The 26,414-nt window shown below is 46.9% G+C and overlaps 1 protein-coding gene across 2 annotated transcripts in view; it reads left to right on the top strand.

Moving 5' to 3' along the window:
• The window catches only part of PPL (periplakin), a 261,709-nt gene that overhangs the window by 21,227 nt on the left and 214,068 nt on the right, over window positions 1-26,414 (top strand). Inside the window, exon 1 of one of the 2 annotated variants that reach the window (XM_069646043.1) lies at window positions 18,781-19,001. The exons of the other annotated variant lie outside the window; for it this stretch is intronic. The gene's annotated coding sequence lies outside the window, so the exon portion shown is untranslated. Of the gene's footprint in view, window positions 1-18,780; window positions 19,002-26,414 lie in introns of those variants that run through there. 2 annotated transcript variants of the gene reach the window in all.

Raw genomic sequence — 26,414 nt, 5'->3', positions numbered from 1 at the left:
GCCATTCCGAGGGTCTATTATGCACTCTTACCAGTTGGATTCTGTCCGGGAGGGTTTGGTGGGCGACGGTGTTGAAGCCGGCCGATAGATCAGGAAGTACCGGCACTCCAACGCTGCATCTCTGGTCATGGAGGACAGGGGTCACCCTCTGCTCCATGCTTTTGATGGAAGAGAAACCATGGCTTTGTATGTGTGTATGCTTGCAGATCTCCATCCCACTTTCCCTATAGTTGCTGCAGGTGTGATATCCATCTGTCATTAGACTCCCCCTCAGTGTCAGCTTGTGCTTCCTTGGGGAGTTGCATTATCTGTGCTTTCTTTCGTTCTTTGGTTGGAGAGAAGTTGGTGATACTTTGGAGAGGCTCTGGAATGGCAGCTTAAATTGCCATGGGTTCAGAGTGTTGATAGTTTGCCTTGAGTGATAACTTGAGCAAAATTAGGGGATTGGAGGGCACGACAGAGCGAGTTACATCAATTGCTGATCACTCAGGGAGTTCAGTGATTGAACAGAGGATCGATTCTGTTTAAATAAATATCTTAATATAGTTTTGCATGTCTTTATCATAGAATGCTACATGCTTAGACATGTGAAGTCCTTTTGTTTCCGTTCACGATGGCTTTTTGCGCCCCTGAAGCGTTCTAGTGATCTTTTGTGTCGTTGAGCCTGTAAATAACTCGGGTGTTAGTTACACCATCTAATGACCAGCCACCTGTCTTTACGTTTACATTTCTTTTGTAGAAACACTCATCAAAGCCTGTCGAGGTGCAGGTGTTGCAAATATCTAAACAGCCGAGTGGGGCCATCATTCGGCATTCCCGAGGATTTATCAAGAAGTTTAATTAGAGTTATGGGGTTCAGCAGCTTCCGGGTCCTTATGACTCCGTGTAATGTAAAGGTCAGGCTACTTAGGGAGAGGGGGCACAGAATAATAACAGGAAAGAAGAATGTTATGTTGCCTTTTCTGTGTTGTGTTATGTTCTTGGGATTTCGAATGCATGCTTCTGCCTTTTGAGTGGCTCCAGAAGCTTTGGGTGATGTGTACAGCAGGGTCTGGGTAACGGGGAAGGTGGGAAAATTCAAGGTAGCTTTGCTGCTTCGTTGAAATGTGCCGTCTTTTAAGCAAATGGCTAGTGTGGGCTAGTCTGTTTCTAGGCATTCTGTGGGCCTCCTTACGAGGTCGCGGGTAACCCGTCGGTGCTATCCCTGGGCTGCTGCCGACCTCGAAACACTGAATCCGCTGCCTGACTCGCCGGTGCCACGGGACATTACAAGTCATGGAAGCATCAGCACCATTGCTAACGGTGCTGGTGCTTCCATGACAACTCCGCCAAGCGGGGCCGCTGCGCCCAGCAGGGTCAGACCTGTTGTGCGTGCTGTGGCAGGCAGACCTGTAGTGTGGCGGTCCCGAAACGAGGGTGCCGGTAAGCTTACCGGCACCCTTATTTCTGGAACGCCACACTCGTAATGAGGCTCTGTGGCTCCTTGGGAGTAGGGCAAAGAGTAGTAACAGTAAATAAAAATGCAGCGCGATCAGATCATCTAGGACACTTCCCATAGCAACAATATGACCAGGGACGTCATTTAGGGGTCACCAGGGGTCGCAACTGCGACCCCTGAGGTCTCCCTTGCTATCCCTAAAAAAAGCTCTTTGTTTCTGGAGTGGCTGGCTTTCTTGTTCAGTCCTCTTAAAAAAAAAGACCAAAAAAAGAACAGGTGTTCCTCAAGTCCAACACTTTCAGCAGTGACCCTAAATAAGAAAGAATAGGAATATCAAATAATTTGTCTTTCTGGAATTCTATACAATAATTGCTAGACTCATTAAAGGTTTATTTCAGGCACACTTCAGAGGGCGAGTCAGTGATTTAGTCTGTTCTTAAACACCACAACTCAGCCTTTCATCCTTCTGAGGTCGATAAATGAGTGCCAACACAGGCTGGGTGATAGTGTATGTATATTTTTTCTATATGAAGCGCTTAAGCGTAAATGCTATATAATAACACATCATTATCATTTGGTCATGGATGTCTGCTTGCATTCACAGTAATGTGGTAATATGAACCTATACACACTGACCTTAATGATATATATGGCGATCCATTCTTATATGAAATATATATCACATTATAGTGATATCGTAACCATATTTTTCGTAGTGTACAATGCTATGTGATGCCACTTCCTGTTTTGCCAATGGGTGAATGGCCGAGTTCCATTGCTTCCCGCGATATCACTTCGGGTTGGCGTTAAATGACATCACTTCATGTGATGTCATCAGAGATCAAGGGTCATGTGATGTCACGTCTGCTACCCCAGGCTTTTTGGTGAAATTACATCCCTGACTCTGACTACGACACGCTCCTGACACTGCTCACCGGTGGCGGCGCCTCACACTCCCCCCAACTCCAGCTCCTCACACTCATCTCCAGTGTCTACCACACCTGCGTAGAGGGGGGGTAACGCAGTATAGACTCATTGGCCTCTGACGACCAACATGGGTGCCCATGTCCGGTCACTTGCAATGACGGGAAGAGGGCAGGGAGAGAGATGGGTGAAGTACAGGCACCCCCCAAAGAGAACCATCCGGCGTAGCAGCACTAGACGCTTCCCTACCTGCTTTTCTTAACATTATACAAAAAAAGGTGTGCATTCTCAGAAGGCATCTCAAGCACACGGTTATTAAATCCATTGCAAAGTAGTAGCACCACTTCCATGCCATTACAGCAACGTCCTATGCCGACACGCATGTCACCTCAATACGAGGCATTCACCTAAGCCAAATATTTAAAGTGGGACATACATACTATCGCATTGAAGAGTCATTCATGTCCAATCATTCCATCGGTACCACTAATTCTCGGGGTGCTCACCATAGCCACATAAAAGGTAAACAGGGGTACAAATGCATGAATGCTTTCAATAAGCAAACACTGCATAGTTTTCAAACGTGCAGTATTTATTATAGTTAAGGTCTACTAAGGTGCAAATGCATAGACCGCTTCACTACCAGTGCTTATAATGTGTATCTTTTATTATTTATTTTTTATTGTGCATTTAGTTTAATTCATTAAAACTTTAAGCACTTTTATAACAAAAGTTAACAAAATAAACAAATTATCGAGATTAGACAACATTTTATCATACAAAATCCACAACTCCTATAAAACATTTCTTTTCCAATTCATATAAAAAGAAAAATTCCAAAAGGATCCCTAATAGACAATTCTCAACTTTACTGTTATCTTAAAAAAGAAAAAGCTCATTTATGCTATTTTTTCCATGTCCTGCTCTGTTTGAATCCTTTTTCCATATATCATATGCTGCTGGGGTTATCACTACAGAGGTAGCCGCATATATTGCAGACCAGATTGATCTGCTCCACAGTCCTCCACTTTTCTTAGGAATTGTCCATAACCCTTATCATACATAAACTGTAAGGATTTACATTGGGTCAAGATGTGTAGACTAGTTTCTATTGCTGCATTGCAGCGTCTACATAGCCTTTCTCCGTACGGTATTTCAGTCCATGCTCCTGTAAACTCTCTCGTCCGCAAAATGTTCATACGTAGATGTTATATAAAACGCTTAAGTTCTGTGCAGCTAAGCTTTGTCAAATACTTAGAAGGCTTATGGCTTTGCCAACCCTGTCGGGATAAGTCCTGGTATCGTTTCTTCTCATGCAGAATGTCAACGTTATTTTCCATATCCCAGTCCTTAGCCTTCTTATTTATTTTACTTTCACCATTCAGCTCCTGTGCTAATATGTCTTTATCTAAATTCACAAGCGCCATGAAACTTTCTGCAGATTCTCCGAGTAAAGTTAAATACCTATTTTTGCTATGATTGTCCAAAGATTTGTCCAGCAATCTGTACCAGTGGTCAGAAGGTCCCTGTACTGTATTTTATTTTTTCAAATAAAAGGGATCTTTGTATTAGCCAAGTTATCCGTAATGCCGTCACCCCGTACTTATAATGCGTATCTTCTAACGAGAGCAAATAAGCACATTGCTAGGTGCGTGACTCTCAGAATTATGTGCATTCATAAGAAAGTGCAACCTGGAATCAAACCAAATACACACCCAAAGGCGCAGTGGTTCCTAGTTCTGGGATTCACAATAACGGGCCGATTCATGGAAAGGTTTGCACGGGTCAAAGTGACTTTGCACTGCCGACACAAACCCTGATTCACGGGACTCTGCAAAGTGACACAACCCCTGATTCACGGGACTCTGCAAAGTGACACAAACCCTGATTCATGGGACTCTGCAAAGTGACACAACCCCTGATTCACGGGACTCTGTAAAGGGACACAAACCCTGATTCATGGGACTCTGCAAAGTGACACAACCCCTGATTCACGGGATTCTGCAAAGTGACACAAACCCTGATACACGGGACTCTGCAAAGTGACACAAACCCTGATTCATGGGATTCTGCAAAGTGACACAAACCCTGAATCATGGGACTCTGCAAAGGGACACAAACCCTGAATCATGGGACTCTGCAAAATGACACAAACCCTGAATCATGGGACTCTGCAAAGTGACACAACCCCTGATTCATGGGACTCTGCAAAGTGACACAACCCCTGATTCACGGGACTCTCTAAAGGGACACAAACCCTGATTCATGGGACTCTGCAAAGCGACACAACCCCTGATTCATGGGATTCTGCAAAGTGACACAAACCCTGATTCATGGGACTCTGCAAAGTGACACAAACCCTGATTCATGGGACTCTGCAAAGTGACACAAACCCTGATTCATGGGACTCTGCAAAGTGACACAACCCCTGATTCATGGGATTCTGCAAAGTGACACAAACCCTGAATCATGGGACTCTGCAAAGGGACACAAACCCTGAATCATGGGACTCTGCAAAGTGACACAAACCCTGAATCATGGGACTCTGCAAAGTGACACAACCCCTGATTCATGGGACTCTGCAAAGTGACACAACCCCTGATTCATGGGATTCTGAAAAGTGACACAAACCCTGAATCATGGGACTCTGCAAAGGGACACAAACCCTGATTCATGGGACTCTGCAAAGTGACACAAACCCTGATTCACCGGACTCTGCAAAGTGACACAACCCCTGATTCATGGGATTCTGCAAAGTGACACAAACCCTGATTCACCGGACTCTGTAAAGGGACACAAACCCTGATTCATGGGACTCTGTAAAGGGACACAAACCCTGATTCACCGGACTCTGCAAAGGGACACAAACCCTGATTCACGGGATTCTGCAAAGGGACACAAACCCTGATTCACCGGACTCTGCAAAGTGACACAAACCCTGATTCATGGGACTCTGCAAAGTGTATTTTTGCAGTGCAAAGTCAGTGCAAAGTCATTTTGTACTGGAAAAAAATTCTATGAATCAAAGTCACTTTTTAGCAGTGCAAAGTCACTTCGAACCGTGTAAAATATTCCAAGAATCGGGCCCTTGGGCCCTATAAATATTGCAAACAGGAATCGCCTCGGGTTAGCTCATTTAAGCGCATGATGCCCAGACGATAGATATATCAAGCTACACTTTGTGTCACAAAGACCAGCATACAAACATCGTAAAACAATACTTCAGGAATTCGCTATCTACAAACCATTTCACTATCCACACAAACAATGTATACACGACAGTTACGCCAAGTCACAAAAGAGTTATGAATAACACAACATGGGGGGCCTTCTTTTGTACTGTGTCCCTTGGGGAAAAGAGCGTTGACTTTCAATATTAATCAGCGCCCTGGTGCCTCAGGGTTTAGGCGCTACACTAATGTATAAATAGAGAAATAAATGCTGCGTCCCATGGTCTGCGTTTGCAGCCTCTGCCCCCGCCTCTCACATGAAGTGGACCCGTCGGGTCAGGGCTACTTTAATGTGTCGGATGGGAATGCAGAGCTCCAGGGTAGTAACTGCCCACTCTAACATGCCCCTGTATGCTTTCCGTTACCATGTAATGCATCCTACTGGGACAGAATAGAGTATATACACGGGTGTTACTGTCCACTTAAGGACTGGATGAATCTTCACTTTAGAATCATGAATAATGCCCCACAAGTCTGTGCAGAGATGTTTCCCGCCTTCAGGGATCGAGCTCTTCCGACGGGCATAACCCCCACCTAGACTGCCCACGGGCTGCAGCGACTTCACATCGCCAGCACCCACATCACGCGAGGCTGCGATATCCAGCAAGAGGGCAGTCTCCATCAGGTACTGTTGGGTGGATCCCCTTGGCATCTAACCAGAGGCGTAGATAGGGGAGGGTCGGAGCGGGCAATGCCCTCCCAAAATAGCAGAGCTGTGTGGGCATTTACAGATGTTAATGTCACTGCGCTGGGCCCAACTACATTAGCTTCAGGCCCCCCTTGTTTGACAATCCTGGCCACGCCTCTGCATCTATCGCCATCTGGCTCTAATAACAGTGCTCTCCAGTCTCGCAACTTGATCTTTCTTCTGGCTGCAGTTCGCTCACTCTCTTCTCACCAGGCTCTGAGTAGCCTTCATCCTTCAGGCCTGCTTATTGTGCACATCACATTTGAGAGGATTGTACCATAGACAGCAGAGGCGCCTCACGGTGCAGGCAGAGGTGCCTCATAGTGCAGGCAGAGGGGCCTCGCGGTGCAGGCAGAGGTACTTCACAATGCAGGCAGAGGCGCCTCACGGTGCAGACAAAACCTCACGGTGCAGGCAGAGGCACCTTACAGTGTAGGCAGAGGTACCTCGTGGTGCAGGCAGAGGCACCTCAGGTACCTCACGGTGCAGGCAGAGGTACCTTACGGTGCAGGCAGAGGTACCTCAGGTACCTCACGGTGCAGGCAGAGGTACCTCACGGTGCAGGCAGAGGTACCTCAGGGTTCAGGTAGAGGTACCTCGCGGTGCAGGCAGAGGTACCTCACAGTGCAGGCAGAGGTATCTCAGGTACCTCACGGTGCAGGCAGAGGCACCTCACTGTGCAGGCAGAGGTGCCTCACAGTGCAGGCAGAGGTACCTCACGGTGCAGGCAGAGGTACCTCACGATGCAGGCAGAGGCGCCTCACGGTGCAAGCAGAGGTACCTCACGGTGCAGGCAGAGGTACCTCATGGTGCAGGCAGAGGCGCATCCGGTGCAGGCAGGTGTGAATTTGTGTTTCTGTTTGGATTTGATATCTCGTGAATCTAACCAGGAAGCAACAGGGCGCTGTATACGTCATAGCGGGTTACGCATAAGGTGAGAGAGCTTGCAATATGTGGCATGGATCTTGGGGGTGTGATGGGGGAAGAGTAAGGTCTTGAGTTCCTTCTGGAAATGCAATGCCACCGGGAAGGTGTGCCAGTGGGCAAGGACATGGCAAGAGAAGGCCTCTTTCTTGTTTTTTCCTTGAGTGCCCGTTTTGACTTGAGCATAGCAATGTCTGGGCTCCTGCAGGAGTGCAGCAAACATGGGCTGCAGAGTTTTGCGGCTAGACAGGCAGGGTTGTGGTCTGTGGTTGCCTTATAGTTAATACAGGACGTCTTAAAGAGTATTCTGGCTGGGATGTGAAGCCAGTGCAACCCCCTAGGATTCAGAAGTGCGGTCTCTTGTCTTCTTTCCCATTGTGGCTCAAGCTGTGGCCACAGGGCTTTCACAGGTTCAGGACGGAGATGGCAGCCATGTCTCTCGGCTGTGTCGGAACTGAGGAACTGGTGTTCTATACAAACTCGCTGTCTGAAGATAGATTTGGGAGTAGACCGCGAAGTCTTATGTGTACATTGTGCCACTTTGACGGGCCAGCATTGAGTGCATCCCATTTTCAACACTCTGACAAACTATGTGATCCTTCTGAAGGTGTTTGACGCTGACAGCCACAGACTGTAATTATAGCAACACCAGATAATCCTCGTTTACAGTAGAACCTGCCGGAATTCAGGCGCAGTAGTTGCCAACACCAACTCAGTGAAAACCGTGAAGCTGGCTACTCTAAAAGATGTACAGTTCTCCCCCCTTTGGGCTCCAAAAGACACATGTTAGCTGTTCTCAGCTAGTAGTGGTCCCTCCATCATGGCCGCCACAGTGGTGAAAGCTGTTAGCCTGTCTATCAGGCCATGGGAGCCCCAGAGACACAGCCTATCCCTTCGCTTTCCAGATGATTCTAGTAGTGGTCCCTCCATCATGGCCGCCACAGTGGTGAAAGCTGTTAGCCTGTCTATCAGGCCATGGGAGCCCCAGAGACACAGCCTATCCCTTCGCCTTCCAGATGATTCTAGTAGTGGTCCCTCCATCATGGCCGCCACAGTGGTGAAAGCTGTTAGCCTGTCTATCAGGCCATGGGAGCCCCAGAGACACAGCCTATCCCTTCGCCTTCCAGATGATTCTAGTAGTGGTCCCTCCATCATGGCCGCCACAGTGGTGAAAGCTGTGGGCCTGTCTATCAGGCCATGGGAGCCCCAGAGACACAGCCCTTCCAGATGATTCTGCAGAGTCCCGGGGAACTCACTCTTTTCACAAGTGAGCGAGGGGGGCTTCCTACCACTGCTCGAAAATGATGCAAAAGGTGCAACGCAAGCAATCGACATGATAGAACATTATTATGTCTGCTTCCTTCTGCTTCTACCCCCTCTCGCCCCCTTCACCCTCAATGCTCTGAGATGGCAGTGTAAAGCGGCATACAAGCAACTAACATAGCATTGCTCTGCCTGCTTTCCTCTGCTTCAACTCCATCCTGCCCTACTATACTCCCTGCTTTCAGATGCTGCAATACCAATGTAAAGCGCTACACAAGCAATTAACATAATAACATGTTCATGTCTGCTTCCTTCTGCTTCTACTCCCACGCGCCCTATCACCCTCAATGCTTTGAAATGGCGTAATAGTGCCGTAAAGCGCTATACAAGCCACATACAGAGCGTCTACACCTCGATTCTGAGGACTTCTCATGCAAATGAACACCATGGGAACCTCTCAAGCGAGTTTAAACTTTAAACAACCCCAAAAGTTAAAACTGACTCATCCGATGATGCAGTGCCAGCCTCCCCTTGCTCTGGTTTTTATTTTATTTTCTAATTCAGAAATTGTATAGGGTGCGACCCTAACCTTGAAGCGTTGGGGAGCTGTACACTTCGTTGCAACACAATATGAAAACATATACAGTTTAAAATGTAAAGCTCATCATAAAGGACATTAACCATCCTCAGCAGCCCAACCCCCTGGAAATGAGTAACGATGGCAGCCGCGCTACAAATACTTATTTCGGGATCAACTGCGAGTTTGCGCATTAACTAGATATTTCCAGTTCAGTCGGGTCACTTGTTGTTACCCAGAAGGGTGCGTATTTATTTTTTATTTATTTGCATGTTTAAAGTAGCCCGCGGGCATCGAGGCGCTGTTACAGGAATAGTTTGTTTTTAATTTCGTAATAGATTTTTTTTGTCTTTGTTGCATTTTTATAATGCGCTTAAATACCCAGAGGTTTCTAAGCGCAGACCCGGGGATCGACGTCTTGTTTCCAAGGCATGCACGTTGCCGCTGAGCTATCCTCCAGGACCAGTATAAGAATATACTTTTACTTGGCATCCAGCTTTCTAGAAAGGAGTTTGTGTGCATATTAAAAAGAGGTAGTAAATTGTATTGGCGGGATGTCATTGATAGGGTTGATCTGATTTATGGAATAAACGTACAAAGGTCTGCAGCTAATATAGTTCTATTGTCACATAAAAATAGATGTGTGCGTTTTAGAAAATGTACTTATTGGATTGATAGGGCAGTGATGGTAGCAATTAAATTAATTCTCAGAATTTGGAAAAAGAGGAAAAAGCCTAATGTCGAGGAGTGGTTAACGGAGTTGCATATTCTATCACAGTATGATAAGGTTTCATTGGAAAATAAAGATAAAGGTGAGGAATACATAAAGTCATGGGGCCCATTTTTGGCTCTTTATGATTAATGTGACAGTGGAGCTGATCTGGTGGATATGTCATCTGAGGACGAAAGGGGGATAAGGCAGAGGTGATGGTGTTTTTTTTGTTTTTTTTTCTCTTCGCCCCACTTGTGTTGTCTCTTGTGTTGTTCTGTGTATATTTGTCAGTTTGCTGTTATGTTTCGCAGGATAAAGCTATTATGACAGATTGAAGATGTATGATGCTTATATTGTTCTGTAAATTAAGTTGTGACGCTTTACTGTGAGACATTGTTTACTTTATTGGTAGTTGTTGTTGTTCATTGCAAACTTAATAAAGTGTTTTAAAAAAAAAGAGGTAGTAGATGTCCTCAGTATGAGCACTCCCCTTATATTGCTTTAATAGCTATTTCCTATTTCTACACCTCACCCACTGGGGGGCGCAACTAATTAGGAGCATTGACGAAAAAGCGCATAGCTAAACTTTCTAACAACCCTGTTGATACGTATTCTGATCTAAAATAGTATGTGATACCAAAATTCTAGTATTCCTTTATCCTTTTATTGCAGTAACATTTTTCGTACACATGATTCGTGCCGAGGTGTACTACGACTTGTGTTGCACTTTTTTAAGGTCTCTTGCATTAACATATTGAAGGGGAGTTGCCATGGCAGTGGGGTACCTGCAGCAAGTTTTCTCTACAGGAAGTTCTCAGGTGCAATGCCTACAGAAAGCTGGCTACCAGAGGTCAAAGTGGCCAGGAACTAAAGGGTACGACGTTCCCTTACTTATTGGGGAAATCTGCCATTGTTCCCTTAGTTTTGTTATGTTAATGTCATTTATACCGTGCACCACTGCCATTTTCATTATCTCCAGGCGCTCTGGTGGACCTGAAAGGCGAGGACGGTTGGAGGGTTGGTTAGTGAGAGCAAGAGGGAAAAGCGCAAAAAAGCTTTGATATGCTGTTGGTAGGTTCAGTTCGGAAAAACCTGTCACTGTGTGCTGGGTGTGTTTTGGTCAAGCAGTGTTTTGTGTATGAGTGAGCATGGGTGATTTGTTTTTTTGTGGTGCGTTTGGTGAAGTGGATATTGTACTGCAGAATGTGTGCAGTTTGTGATCGTGTCAGGGTTCTGTCAAGGTAGAGGGGTGTGGGTTTTATTTTGGTGTTTGAGGGTGTGTATGCAGGATAATTGGACATTGGAAATGTTATTAGTAGGGCTATTGATGAGGGTGGTAAGTGCCCTTCTCCTTGGGGTTATTTTGGTTGGCATTGTACTGGTTCCTTTATGCTGGTCTGCGTTAAGATGCTTCATTTAGTTGGAATATCAAGGTTTCAGTTCAGTATGTTTATGTTGTTTTGGGTGTTTCTTTTGTGTTGTGTTGTGGTGGCAGTTTTTCTTCTGCAGAGTTTCCTGTTTAGTTTGGTGAGTTATAGAGCCATGTGTTTAATCATTTTCTGAATGTTAGATGTTCTTCTGCTGTTCGTATTTCCTTCAGGAGTGAATTCCAAAGTTTTGCTGAGATGAAGGAAAATGCTGATCCACCAAATTTCAGCTTGGAGTACTGTTTTGGTTCGAGGGGGATGTCGTTACTGGATCTTAGCGTTCGCTTTGGTTTGTAAATAGAGATTTTGTTCTTGTATGGTTTCTGCTCCTTGGCCGTGGATTACCCTGTGAGTTATGCAGAGCGTCTTGAAGCAGATTCATTTTTTGATCGGCTGCCAATGAAAGTGTGTTGGTGCTGCTGTGATGTGTTCCTTCTTGTGGAGTCTGCGGTGTAGTCTTGCTGCTGCGTTCAGAACTCTTTATAGTTTTTTGGTGAGGTCGTTCGGCATTCTGTAGTGATATATTTATGGGCCACCTTTAAAATAGGGATTTCACTCCCTCCCCAATCAAATGTGCCACAGATAATATGCCAATTATGTCATTCAACCCAGCCCTGTCTATGACTCATATAGAGCCACATAGATCCCTCCTCCTGTGCCACAGGTAAGCCAAGAACCAGGCCGGTGTGCAGAAAGAATACATATGTATTAAATAATATGTCTAATTAATATATTAATATTTACACAGAACAAACCTTCAATATCAAGAACTCCCTTTTTAGGAATATACATTAAGATAAGATTTGAAATTACACCTCATGTGCGTTTTCACTTTTGGGTCTCATTTAAATAGAGCACAGGTAAAAAAAACTGTTTAAACTTTCTATCACACACAAAAATCTCTTAATGCCAACGATGATGCAGCACCTTAAAACATGGCAAGATCACCCGCTTGACATTATACTGTTATGAATCCAGGTTTAAATAAAATGTAAAAATTTTTGTATTTGTCAAAAACAATTTCACACACGCAGTGCTCTTTACTTATAATCTCCCTGCGCCCATTTCAATCAATGCTAGAAATGTGAAAGCACAACCACCTTTTAATACAATACTTTTTATACGGGTAGAACCCTTCTTCCTTTGCCTCTGCGCAATTGAGAATTACCACTCTCAGTAGAGAGTATGCTTTTCAATGAGGGATTTCACTTTATTTAATTTATGCAAAAAATGTTTCTGCCCCAGCACAAAAACCCAGACATTCAGTTACATTCAGCACCCTTCTGCTTAAAGGCAAATTGTGAGGAATGGTGAACAGTTAGGAATTTTGTTTTTTACAAGGACCTCCCTCCCTTTTAGGAAATGTTGGGGTTGGCAATTAGAAATAGGAATATCCACTTACTTTAAATGACTATACCTTTAATTGGTGCTAGGAAAGAGGTCAGAGGTTTTGAACTCCCCCAAACTCCCCCCCATGTTCAATGACTATGTGGGAGTTCATTAAATTATTATTTTGTAAAATGCTAATGGTCTACTCAGTTTGCTCCTACCTACGAATTAAGGGGAATGTATTAACTCAAACAGATGCCCAACACACTAGGCTCTGTTTCATAAATTACTTGCATACAATGTCTCTGCTTTTGGTGCTCAGGAAAGACATCAGCTTTTTCGGAACCTCTCTTGGGGAAAAAGCGGCATCTGGTAAGGCACTTCAGTCATGGATAGCCACCAGCATGCATCCCTCTATTTGGCTCTCCTTGCAAAGATCCCAGCCTCTCTGTTTCCTGGTTTCCCAGTTCCTGTCTCCCAGGCAATATTAATTCTGCAGCAATTGTTCAGTAGTTCCACCCAGATGACTTTAGGCAGCTCTCCCCTTTTCCATTGTGCATCCACTTTATAGATCTTTCACCACACCCACAAACATGTCTAAATGATGACATTTCAGCTCATTGGTCATATGTTTTGATTGGACAACTATCTTCCATCCCTTTACCCAAGGCTGACCCTCTTTTCTTTAATTGGCTCTTGCAGTTTTGCAGTTTACCAAGCTGAAATTCAGGAGGGGCAAGTTCTTCCACATGAATTTAACTTTTCTACACTTTTCAATTTTGTACTAAAAACTTGAACGTGGCAAATATTTTTAATTTACAGTTAAGCATATATATAAATATATATATATATATATATATATATATATATATATATATATATATATATATATATATATATATATGTATATATATCCATTGAGAATAGCATGTAGGTACGCTATTCCCTCGAGCTGCATGCCTCACCTTCAAAATCCAAACAAAAGGTTCCAAAATGCCTCGTTACGGACCAAGAGTAAAAAAAGAAACTGCACCGGTTCTATACATTTTAACAACCTTTATTTAGTAATTGCAGTTCTTTAAAAAACAAGGAAGTTCCCAGTTAAATCATTTGCCAGACGGCATGTTTGATCAATGGTTTTTCTTTAATTACCTACAGATGATCAAGTCAGCATCTCATAATTTTACATACTGTTAACTAATTCACTAAGCTACTACCTCCCAACATTTCTGCCTCATGACATTTTCTGGAGGTCTAAAAACACAATTTCGGTTGTATCTCTTGTTCCAATGGCTGCATTTTTTTTATGAGACTTAAATCCACATATAGGCTGATTCTTCAGCTTTTTAATGATAATTGAACCATTACTGAGTGACCTATGGTTCCTGAGAAAATGAACAATGTATGATTCTTAATAGAACTCAATGGCAAACTCTAAGCATGTATGCATATTCTGACTTAGATTGCACATTACGTTTCATTTCCCCACTCAATATGAGCTCTTGACATCTGCTTCCTGTGTTTTCTCTGCCGGCCATAAAGCCTATCAACATTCTTGCAAAGTCAAAGGCCAGGCATTATAGATGCTGAAGTGATTTTATCTCTCTGGTCAGATGGGTCTCTCGCATCATGTGACAGTCTTTATAGCAGGCCATCCCCCCAGTCAACCCATAGAAGGACCACACAATTTCTTGAATTTTGGGGATTTTACAAAATTCAACCCATTAAGAGCTGTCATTATTTACCCAGATGTTGTGACTCCACCCCAATAAAAGCCTCACTCCAGCATAAGTTGGCTCTTCAAAAAATAGTTTCAGATAACGGAAAGACAGAGCCCACCCTTTAGATCTGTTTGGGGACGTGAACAGAAACGGATGTTTTCAAATGTCGCTATTCCTTTTATACACAAGACCTTTTAATATGTTGCATCATGGCATCGTAGTCCATTTTACATTTTGATACATATTTCACATGACTCTGGCAATGAAGATTCATTTTCCCATGTGTTCATTGATCTTAATCTGCAAATGCACTCCTTTCAATGGCAACTGTTTCCGCTTTTTCAAAGTTACACATTAGTCATCCGTTATTTTTACTGGAAAGTAGGCCTCACTCACATGTAATGAAAGGTGCTTTCATGGTTATGAATTTTGGATGCAAGGCACACTTAATGTTTAATCTTTATGTTTTTGCCAACTTGTTGATGTATTTGGCAGTGTGCTTTCAAATGACAAAAATGAATTCCTGCATGCTTAGGCCCCAGTCAGCCAAATGTGGTTTCCCCTTTTTTTCCTGGGATGATAATACCTCACAATTCCAAGATAGATCCTATTGGCGCAGTATATTCCTGATATGATGAAGGAGATGATGGTGAGCATTCTATGTTGAAAGGTGAGATACAGTAGTATCCGTTTGATTGTGTTAAGTCGTCGTTCATTAGTATTATGAGGTTTTTAACTACTTTGGCGGCTTCCGGTTGCTTTCCAATTTTTGTAGGCCATAGAATGTAGAGTGGGTTTGTCTAGATTGAGCTTAAGGCTGTTGGCGGTCATCCATTTATTTATTTCTGAGAGGCAGTTTGTGAGGGTTAGGCCTGGTTTTCCACATGCTGACTTTATAGATGATATGATTGTTGTCTGCGTAGTTGTAGCAGGTGAGTCCATGTCCTTTGATTAGATTGATGAGCGGGCTCATGTAGATGTTAAAAATAAGTGGCAAGAATGTTTAGCCTTGTGAAACTCCTCAGGTTGTTGTATGTGGGGCTAAGTTGAAGGGACTTAGCCATGTTGTATTCACCATGTCTGTGAGGAAGGATATTAACCATAATAAAGCTGTTTTGCTGATTACTATTTCCTCCCAGTCTTTTGATGAGGGTTTTGTGGTACACTGTGTCGAAGGCTGCTGGTAGGCCTAGTAGTATTAGTGCTGAGGTGACGTTGGAGTCGGCATTGTTTTTTAGATCATCCCATATTGAAAGTAATGCTGTTTCCGTTCCTCTCATTTGTCTGAATCAGACTTGCACTTGGTCTAGTAGATGGTTGTTTTTTACATGTTCCAGGATTTGTTCATAGAAGTAGCATTCTAAGAGTTTTGCCGGGTATGGGATGTTTGATATTGATCGGTAGTTGGTTGGGTCTTTTTCACGAATGGTCTTTAAGGAGTGGTTTCAGGTGTACCGATTTGAAGCTTCAAGGTACATTTCCTGTTGTCAGCGAGTTGTTAAAGAGGTTGTGGACATATTCTGTAGATGTTTTTGGGGCAGCATGGCCTTGGACATTTCTAGTGGGCAGGGGTCTGTTGGCGAGCGTGCTTTGTAGCTTTTTTCCACTAAACTGGTGAATTTTTCTGTCGAAACAGGTGGGAAGAAAATTAGTCTTGCGGTTTGTTGGGGTGTCGGTTGGTTAGGAGTGTTGTTTGCATTTACGGTCTGCTCTTGATGATTTGCTACATGCTTGAGATTTTCTTTTTGAAGTGTTTTGCTAGGTTGTTGCATAGTTTTTGTGGGGATGTGGGTGTGTTGTTGCAGGCTGTTGGATTGCATAGCTTGTTGATGATGCTGAACATCTCTTTCTGGGTGTTGGTTGAGTTGTTGATGCGTTCAGTGTAGTAAAGTATTTTTGCTTTGGGGATTTCGGCTTTCTATAGTGATATCTGGTTTTTATGCTATTTTGTTCTGCTGATTGTAGTTTTTCCTCCATTTTTGTTGCAGTTTTCCGTAAAAAAAAAACATTCTGTGCTCTGAGGTGAGGTGTGAACCATCTTGCCTCTGTTTGTTTAGTGAAGGGGTGAATGGCTTTTCAGCTGCGACATTTCTAGTGTTTAGTGACTCACTTTTGGATTTTCTCAGTTCTTTCATCAATGTTGGGTGACGTCAAGATGGTCATCGATGGTTTTGCGGATTCCAGTTTGGTGTTTAAGTGAACGAGGTTTACAGATTTCCAGTTTCTCTAGTGAATACAGGGTTCATTGGGGGTTAGGTTGTATTCGTAGTGGTGGGTCGATCACGAAGGGTATTAAGAGGTGGAGGCTCCTTAGGATGTGCATTGGGGGAGCAGTTGTAACAGGATTTCTCTTGCAAAGGATTGCGTCTAGGGTCTGTCCAGCCATGTCCGCTGCTCCACAACATTTTACTGTTCCTAGACTGCCAGGAAGGGTATCTTGGTTTTTTGCTTCCCCACTACTGAGGATTCGAACATGGGTCCTGGTCGGAACACTCTAATTTCACATCTTCCAGAGCTATCATTCGGCACTGGTTTGCTTTGAATAATCTGCTTTGGGCATGACGGCCATTCCGGAGCCCCAAAGCAAACCGCAGTGATCAGCGTTTGACTTCTGCAATTAAGCATGATGAACATGAAATTGCTGCAGGCACAGCTGTGTGCGCTGGTAACGTGTGGGAGGGGTGGCTATAGTCCTGGGCATGTCTCCTAAGAAGTGAGAATGATGGGTCATTGGAAAGTGGACGGTGCATAAAGCTGCATGCTGTTGGGAGATTGAAAGTAAGGTATTGTAAGATCATTTGTTCACAGTTTCATTCAGTGTTGATAGTACAGATGTAAAACAGAGTTGGGGTGGAAGGGAATGGAGGAAAGTCAGGGCCCGGCTATCAGGTTTGAACTGGGGAAGAATTAAGGTAGGTAAACAGTCGGGGGGGGTTGGGGGTCATAGGGGACACAGATCCACTCATTTCACTACACTTCGACCTATGGATTTAAGTGGGCCAGGGCCTGCCGCGGGCAGGCTCCGAAATCTCATTTTGAGGCGGGGCCCTGCCGGGGCCCACTAATCTGCCTTGACAGGCCCGGCCACTACACGAAAATACTTTTTTTCTAAAGCCTGAATTTCTCGCTCGTGTGCGAAAGCTTCATGCTTCAGAAAAAATGCCATCATGGTGGCGCCGCACATGCGAGGCATCCCTTCAAGCAAGAGATGCCCGTGGGCCAGCGCCACCATTACAGAGAAAACGTGAGGCTGCTGGAAGTAGAGGCCTTGTTTTCTATATCCTGAAGCTCCCGCGCATTCGCTGGAGTTTCAGGCTTCAGGAAACGGCCTCAGCTTCCCGAGGCCTCACCCCTTCAGCCTTAATGGTGATGCTGCCCCTCCCCAGCTGGCGAGGGCCAGCGCCATCATTAAGGCTGAATAGGCGAGGCGCTGTCCCCTGCCAGGCAAGCCTTTAGAAAATAAAGGCAGAGATGAGCAACTTCTCCCCCAGGGGGAGAGGGTGCTGATCTCTACAAAAGGCTGCCTGGCAGGGCCAGCAGGCGACCCCCGCCGTTAGGCCACGCCTCTTGATGAGCCCCGGCTCATTTTGTAGTGCCACTTAAGGCACTGCTTCGACCCCTGATGGCCACTCCCTATAGAGGAATGCTAGTGTATATTGGATACCCTTGCAGACCATCTGCTCCCCATAACGTGGTGCTTTGAAATGTGTTATGGGTGTGGTAAGCAGCCCCCTATTGCTTTGATTTTGTTCAGGTATATGTGGTTTCTCGGGAGGGAGGGGCCCGTCAGTCCCTCACATCTCTGCCAAGAAGACGGGGGAGGGGCGGGGGGTGACGCTGAAACTCCTGAAGATGTGAGCACCTGTCGGTCGGTAAGCGGGAGCAGCCCTGCAGGATGGCAGCTCAGGGCGTGCCTGGAACCGCATTCCAGAAATACCTGTTCCCAGCGAATGAAGCTCGCGCTCGGACGTCTCTCCGATCGCCCTTTCCATGTACCTGTGTCCAGCTGTCATGGCGCACTTGACTGCACTTCGGGTCTTCCGCCCCATTGCGCGGCGTTTATGCGCATAGGTTTATAAGTAGGTGGGTTCCCATGCAAGTGCCATCTGGTGTGTGGGGTGTCCTTTGTGTGACTGTGGTGGTGTGTGCGTATACAGGTGCGCATGCTTGCACGCGGGGTTGTCTCTCGAGCTTTAGTTTAGGGTGTCGGTGGGTCTTGAGGGGAGTATATGGGTGTTACGCCACAGGATCTCCCCTTCCTCCCCTCGTCGTGATGTTGGCCAGGTGAGGGCATTGCATTTGCCAGCCAGTTTGCTGCCCCTCTTTCGGTAGCCACCCCCCACGCCTGGCTCTGGCGTGGCGCCTGTTGCCGTGCACCCCGTCAGGTGCAGCGGTGGCCCCCGCGCCCGAGGGCCGGGGCTGGGCTCGGGCACACGGGAACTCGTTCTTCAGGAATGTCTGGAATCTGGCCCAGGTACAGAGGAGGCTGGGCGCCCCTCTCCTCCCACACGAGTGACACAGGAAGCGGTGACAGGCGAGCCGCTTTCCGCTCTCCTTGGCCGGGCAGGACTGCGTGCACCTGTCACTGGGACTCCGCTGGACACTACACTCCGGGAAAGATAAGGGTGGGACGGGCGTCGTCAGCTGTCCACCGCTTTCGGGTGCTGTTCCGGGAGTGTGCACGAGGGCAGGCAGTTCAGCCCGGTGTACATTACACACGCACCGTCCGCGCCACGACGTCTATTCTCCGCTGAGGGCCTGGATCCAGGTACTGGCGATTAGGGTGATACCTGCATGTTTGGTTGCTTTCCTTACTAGCTTAGTTTGGACTCCTCCCACAGTCCTAGATTGCTTTATAAATGTATGTTTTGTGTAGACACAATACGCCATCGTTATGTGCGCATAAGCAATGTCCGAGTCTGCGTTAAACCCAATGACACATGCGCTCGTGTTGTCCCACTCACAAAGCGCTGGACGTTAAGTTGTGCGCGACTCTCGGCGAGTACCTCAGTTACTGAGCGGGCGAGGCCGCCCTGCGCCCCCTCCTCCTGGTGGGACTGGCCAAGGCTGCTCCCCTATCCGACCCTGTCCCCCTCAGAGGTCGCCCAGGCCAAGCACCGGCCACCTCTCCTTACCCCCAGGGATGGCTCCAGGCTGGCCCAGGTGTGCTGCACAAAGACACGGACACTTAACGGATGTGAATGCATTGCATGTGTCACACGGGGAGACTGATGTTATCGATTTTGAGTTTTCGGGGTGTGCTAAGCGACACTTGTTAGCTGAATCAGAGCGTTATACGGAAGACAAGCGCAATGAAGGCGCTCCGGGTGGTTCTCAGTGGAGAGAGGTAGGCGATGCGAGGGTCATGCCGTGGTAAGCCTGCTCTTGTGAGGTTAGGGTACGGATTGGGGGCGCCTTAATGACAAGCAATGGCTTCCCATTGGTGACACTGGACTGGGAACTAAAAGAGACCCTGGAAATAATTACTGGGGACCAAAAGAGGCCCTGGATATAATTTTCAAAGTGGCCCCTTATGACACATTTTCAGCAAGCCAAATGCTTTTCCTATGAGAACATTTGGAACTACCACAGAAAAGAGGCCCAGGGTGCAGAGGCCCACCGGGAAATCTCCAGAGTTCCCTATAGGCCAGTCACAGACAGAGGCAGCAATGTCCCGGTTTAGGCACCTGGTCTGTTACAGGAGCCCGCGCGGCACGGGGGCGGTGCGCTGAAGTGATGCGCTTGCGAGCGGCCTTTCACCCTGGCCACACACCGCCACCATTGCGCCCTGTGGTCCGGGCTCCTGGTCCGTGCTGAACTGGCCTACAGGGATCTCGCGAGATTTGCCTGTCGGCCTCGCAGCATGGGCCTCTTACAGTCTTTCTCCCCTTAGTGCCTTCCATCTCCCCCCCCCCACATCCCTTTGAAGTAAGAATGTGTCATCAAGCTTCCGGTATTTTATTGCTCATTCAGACACATGTTATATGCCAGTTTTTGTATATGTTTAACTGCTGTTGAACCCATACTAGTTGTGAATGGGCTTTAAAATGCACTATTCTGACACATTTTTTTTAATGTTCTTATGGGAGAATCCCCCCAAACCCTCATTAGATGGTTTGGACTTACTTGCACGGTATTGTATGGGGCTCCTTTGAAAAGCGCCCCCAGCGCCACTTTTGGTTCCCAGTGCACCCCTGCTCCTGGTGCCCTAACTACACAACCACAGGGAGTACTGGCAGAGGAAGGGCTTCATCTGAAGGACAGGCCAGCGTTCCTGCAGAGTCCCCCTCCCCCCAGCACCCTCGGTCTATGTAGCGTGCAGGCGGCAAGAGATTAAAAGGTGAACAGGTCCATTCAGCCGATTGAGTCCACCTCCAGCGCGCTCTGCTTTCTGGCATAGTAACAGCAAGGTGTTTCTTATGTAGCGCTGCACCCCCATAGATGTCGGAGCGCTGGAATAACGCAAGACGTTATTATCCCACAGGGTGGTACTCAGTGTATCGACCTCGGAAGGGTGAAAGGCTGAGCACATTGTGTTCAGCTGAGTCCAGGATGGCTGGAGTGTTGTACCCACCTGCCTGGATCCCGACTTTAGAGGGCGCATAGCCGTGCCTATGTGCCATTGACGTCTCCGGAAAAGACGGGTGTTAAGGGATTTTGTGAACGCCAGGGGGTGTTGCAGCCCTTTGTATGCCGGCGCTTGCAAGACTAGACGTATCTCATAAGGGGGGAATGGAACTACAAGTGCCAGAATGCACGGCGCTTTTGGCTGCGAAGCATCGGCCCTTGGTAACAGTGGCATGAAGTGGGCCGCAGTAGATGGATTGGGAGGGAACTGCCAATGTGTGTGGAGATTGCAATGGCGCAACCCCAGCTGGTAGGCCACGGAGCGCTGCACAGGGGGAGACATGTAGAGGGGAAGGGAAGAGGGCCCAGCCAGGGGCCCATCTCAGCAGCTGTCTCTGGGCCTGAGCTGCCTTACTGTGCTTTGGGGCCACTGGGTATTGTTACAGACTTCGGGTGCACATCAGGAGAAGCAGCGGTCAAGGTGGACCCTTGTTGAGCAGGGAGGCCAGTGCAAAAGCTGCAACTCCACAGGAAGATAGGGGCTCTCCTGAAGCGTTGGACTATCACTCCCATGAGCCCTCGCCAATGACAGCCCAAGCCGCTGCAGTAGCCGAAGCCACACTGATTGACTGAGACCCCAAAGCTCTGAGCCCGGTGAGTTGCCTGGAAACCATAGCATCGCAATGCAAAGCCAGCCGTATGAGACTGGGGTATGGGGGTCCTTTCATACATGGCTTCCACTATTGATTACGCTCGTCATCAGCTAAGGACAGAAGCCCGCCAAAGGCAGGCCTGGGCCTGCGCTGTTCTGCCCAGAGGCGGGCCGCCATGTTGGGAAGCAGTCAGACTTTGCCGATGCCGGTGCTAGGCCTGGGCAGTCTGTGCATCCGCCCAGGGCCGCTCACGGAAGTGGGGCCGGCAGGCCGTCTCGGCCCTGCATAACAACCTTTGCTGGCCACGTGGCACCAAAATTGTCTCATCGTGGAGGGAAGGGCATGGCAGGAAGGGTTGCTGAAGGTGAACGTGGAGTGTGGGGACGAATGTGTTCACCAAGTAAGTATGACAAAAGGGGCAACCATAGCATTTGCGCGTCAATGCCTCAGCACAACCCAAGTTGGCTACACAAATGTGTGCCATTTCTCAAGACAGTTAAGCAAAGTTGTAACAAAGTGTACATCGCTTTTTAAACCATTTAGTTGATAATGCATGTTGGCAAAAAGTCTTTCCCTGTATAGCTTCACATTCCCATAGTAACAGTCTGCATGTCTGTGCCAAAAAGTGACTACAAGCAGATACACGTATCGCACTGCTCGCTTTGAGGAGTGTCTTTAAGTCGTAGCAGGACAGTTGCAAACCATGGGGAGATTGTTAAGGCTCGCCAGACTGGAACAATACAAGTACAATCATGTTCTTTGCTCATGTGCTTCTATACAGATGTGCATAATTGATTGATTTATTGTTATGCGTATGCTTTTCAAGTCATCTCTATAAAACAGCACTGTTTTTCCACTTGAAAGCCAAACATTAATGCATTTGTACCAAAGAGAGTTGAGAAGATATGTGGTCAAGTGCCAACATTGCAGACATAGCGTAAGCCATGGCATCACTATTTATTTAAAGTGTGTGATCCTGTGCAAATCGCTCTATCTCACTGAGCCTTATCAGCCAAAATGGGAGGCAGAGTCCCTAAAAGTGAACCACCTGCACAGTGTACACTATTTAAAAAAATCAACCGTGCTTAAATAGACATTTATAATACCAGTGACTAGTCATATCCTGCATATGGGAAACGTGTGTCTTTTGGCTTACTCCTGGCAACTACTTGTGATGTAACTTCACATAATACCCTCTAGTAACAAAGAATGATGACGCTCTCTATGACGTCAGATTCACGCACAGTGGGTGCCGGCTGATCGTTTGCACCACAAGGTTCCGCAAATCTTAGAACCGACCGACCCCGTACTTGGCAGCAGGCCAGTGTCCCCGAAAGGCTGGTAGTCTAGAGCAAGAGTACAGTCCAGCACATTGGCAGGAGGGTATCCAGGGGTGGACTATGGAGATTTCTCAGTAGGCCTCTTCACGCTGGGCCTCTTTTGTGTGGCATTTCCAAACGCTCTCATAGGAAAAGGGTTGGGCTTGCTGATAATGTGTAATATGGGGCCACTTTGAACATTATTTCCAGGGCCTCTTTTGGTCCCCAGTAATTATTTCCAGGGCCTCTTTTAGTCCCCAGTAATTATTTCCAGGGCCTCTTTTGGTCCCCAGTCATTATTTCCAGGGCCTCTTTTAGTCCCCCTCCCCTCCTTGACGGTATCTATACAAGGCGAGTAGGGCTGGGGTGAAGCCAGTCCCACAGACATCGCCTCGCCCTCCCCGGCTGCATGTCTTGGCGCTTCACCTTCTTCTTGGATACCGAGGCTTGAGCCTGATTACTCCATCTTCTCCGGGTGAGTATGTAGTCGTGGGTTTGTAGTCTTCTTGGTCTGTGTGCTCTTGTCACAGTAGGGCTGGTTTCACAGGGTCTTCCGATGCGGCTGGCTTGCCCAGCTGTGCTGCTATTTAAAGGCCTGTCTTTGTCATGAAGCGAGAGGGTGGCAGGTCACTACAGCCACCCCTCCGGTCTTTCGTCGACAGAGGGAGGGCTGGGGGGCAAGTAGATGGATAACCAATGAAGGACTCTGTTAGGGGCGATTAGCCATTTCGGGGTAACGATGGCTCCCAGGAGAAGAACAGCCGGCGGCACCACGAGCGCCTTCACCTGAAGAGCTCGCAAATGACTCTTTTTTAAGAGACTTTACAATTGATGCAAATGTTGACACAAGATCACCCTGTGATTTAGTCCGCAAGAATGGAATGTTGCACAGCGTGACTTGGTTGTGAACTGGGCGTGTGTGTTTGTGAAGGACACTGTTTGATCTGCCAGGCACATGCAGGCGGCTAAACATACCAAGCCACTTGTCAGTAAAGAGTTCTCCCCCAATGGAGCCATTGCTGGGGAGGCCGGCCCCGCCCCCTCCCCGGGAGGCACAAAAGAGGAACGACTCCCGTTTAAGAGAGCGGGTTTACCCCCGCCCAGGACTCCGCTGGGAAGGACCTGGGTACAGGTAGGTTAATGCACTCAGGTCTGAACGCCATTACTAAGCCAGCGCCTCATTTCTCCTCTCTGTACATATGTCATGTTTTGGGGTTTCATTTAGTGCAATTGCAGGCCCTTTCATCTTTCATGCTCTGGGATCTGTGGGAGAAGGGGTTGGGCCTGGTTAGGATGAGTAGAGGGACCCCTGCAAGATGGCGTTGCTTAGGTTTTAATGCCCACAGATAGTACGGAAACGGGCTCTCTGGGCGAGCCAGCTTCCAGAAAGCTCATTTTGGAGGTCACCGTAATTTGGCGGCAGGCAGCCGCCCAATACGTGTAGACATGTACGTAGGCGGCCCCCCACCGCCAGAGTTTGGTCATTTGCACGGCAGAGTGCCAATGTGTCGGTCACAAAGCAGCCGTCAGAGCGCCTGGAGGCCACTTCCAGTGGTGATGGTGTATGGTACAAATCCCTTTAACATAATATACCATACAAGCATATACTACACCTTTTGCATCACTGCCTACCATGCCCACATCGCAAGTAGCGTTTACAATGGTTCGCTATGGCGTCCGCCGGCTTTATGCATTCCGCCCCTCTCTCCACCATACAAACGGATGATAACGAGCAGTGACGTGAATGCATGGTGAAAAAGCCATACGCAACGTTTTGACGCCATACATTTACGTTACGGCTCATAGTTGTTTTTGGCATGTAGTTTGTTAAGGCATAGACTTAGGGTATCTTTAGTTAGATGTGTATATTGTGTATTTGGCCACTGTCTGTTGTGGTGCATTTAAGCGCTATGGTTGTGTGGTTAGCCGATGGGCTCGTGTCTTCGCTTCATGCTTGGATATGTGTTGTCATCGGGGTCGGTTCATGTATGTCGGGTCTGTACTTTATGGTGGTTCTGGTCATTAAGTTCAGGGTACTGAGTGGTGTCATGAGGTGTGAAGCAAGGTATGGTGGGAGACTGAGCAAGGTCTCTACGCCGCAGCTTTGCGTATAAAACATGGTACAGTGTCTCTGATTGTTGCCCAAGAAGAATGGATTGAAGGGGAGCAGGGTAATACAAAGCGCAATCATGAAACAATACAGCAATCAGGAGCAAAACATCACTGACAACAAACTAACAAGCCAGGCCGTGGTCGGTAGGAAAACACGGCATGGCACAGTCCAGCAATAAAAGCTTGCTTGTTAGAGTATTATAATTAACTGTATTAAAAGTAGCCGAACGTTTCATGAGTATCAACCCAATACCTGGGGCCTGATTCATGGAAAAGTCTGCATTTCTGGCGCAATTCCCGTGCACTGAGAACAACACTGCACGAGCACCTAGACCTCTTCATTATTAGTGAAGCATGGCTCCACGAAGCCTCAGGCCCAGCCCTAATAAACGTAAAGTGTGTCAGCGGAAAAAAACAAGTTATGGAGGAACCCGTCTATGGAACTAGGAGGGGGGCACAGATCAAACCATACCAAGAGCAAAGAAATTTAGAAACCATAAATGTTTTATTTGTATTTCATTATATGTTTAAAATATGTTTAAAATATACATATTAAATTATGTTTCGAGCTCATTATCTGAATAATACCGTTTAATTAGAAAATTGAAAAACACAGTACTTTTCTAAAAACACGACTGATAATTCAGTCAACGCTAACTTGATGTAGCCAAGCAGTCTGAACGTCATGTCGGTTGAAGGGGATCCTCCAGCTGGCGGTCAGAGGCTACGGCCACATTTAACAATTCTTTAGCCATCCCTCAGGCGACACTGTTTTTAGGCAAGACCGTACCACCCACAAAGGCGGGGGGGTGGCTCTCATAGCTAAAGAGTCCTTTCAGATTAGAAAGCTAGAAGAAGAACTCATCTGTAATAGTGAATACCTCCTCTTTTAAATCAAACCTTTACCTAATTGCACCATCGCTCTCCATATTGTCTACTGGATCCCTGGGCCGTCCAGAGAATTCCGAGATGCCCTCATGTACTTGTTATCAAATCAGAAAAAAACCACAAGAGCCATCCTGCTTGGAGACCTCAACTTAGGCCTTTATGACCCCAATGACTCCCAAGCAGCCACCCTTAACATAGCTCTGTATACCTTGGGCTTTAAACAAGCAGTCACACAGCCCACACACATCAAGGGACGTATCCTTGACTGGGTGGCGCACCATAACTGCCCGATCACCGTCAAAGCTATCAATCCCACTCTGTGGTCGGACCATCTTATTGTCCATTTTGACCTGACCGTCCCAAAGGGCACCACTAAGCAGTTGATTCCCCTCCAACCTGCACTCACTAGAAGCTCCCGCCAATTTACCAAGGAAAGGCTCACACCCTTCCTCCTGGTTCCTGCCCTCCAACCACCCTTCTCTAGTGACCCTGAAACCCTTGCCACTGCCGTTAACTCCATTATAACCAAAGCGGTTGACACCATCACCCCACTTACCCTCAGGAAAGCTAAACGTACCAAACAGTGTAATGGCTGGTTCTCCCCAGAACTTGGCAAACTGCGCTCAAGGAAAAGGGCAGCAC

Source organism: Ambystoma mexicanum, chromosome 2p (assembly GCF_040938575.1).
Source record: "Ambystoma mexicanum isolate Mex_15411 chromosome 2p, UKY_AmexF1_1, whole genome shotgun sequence".
In the NCBI taxonomy this organism is placed as follows: domain Eukaryota; kingdom Metazoa; phylum Chordata; class Amphibia; order Caudata; family Ambystomatidae; genus Ambystoma; species Ambystoma mexicanum.
This window is presented reverse-complemented; position numbering and strand designations above follow the sequence as displayed.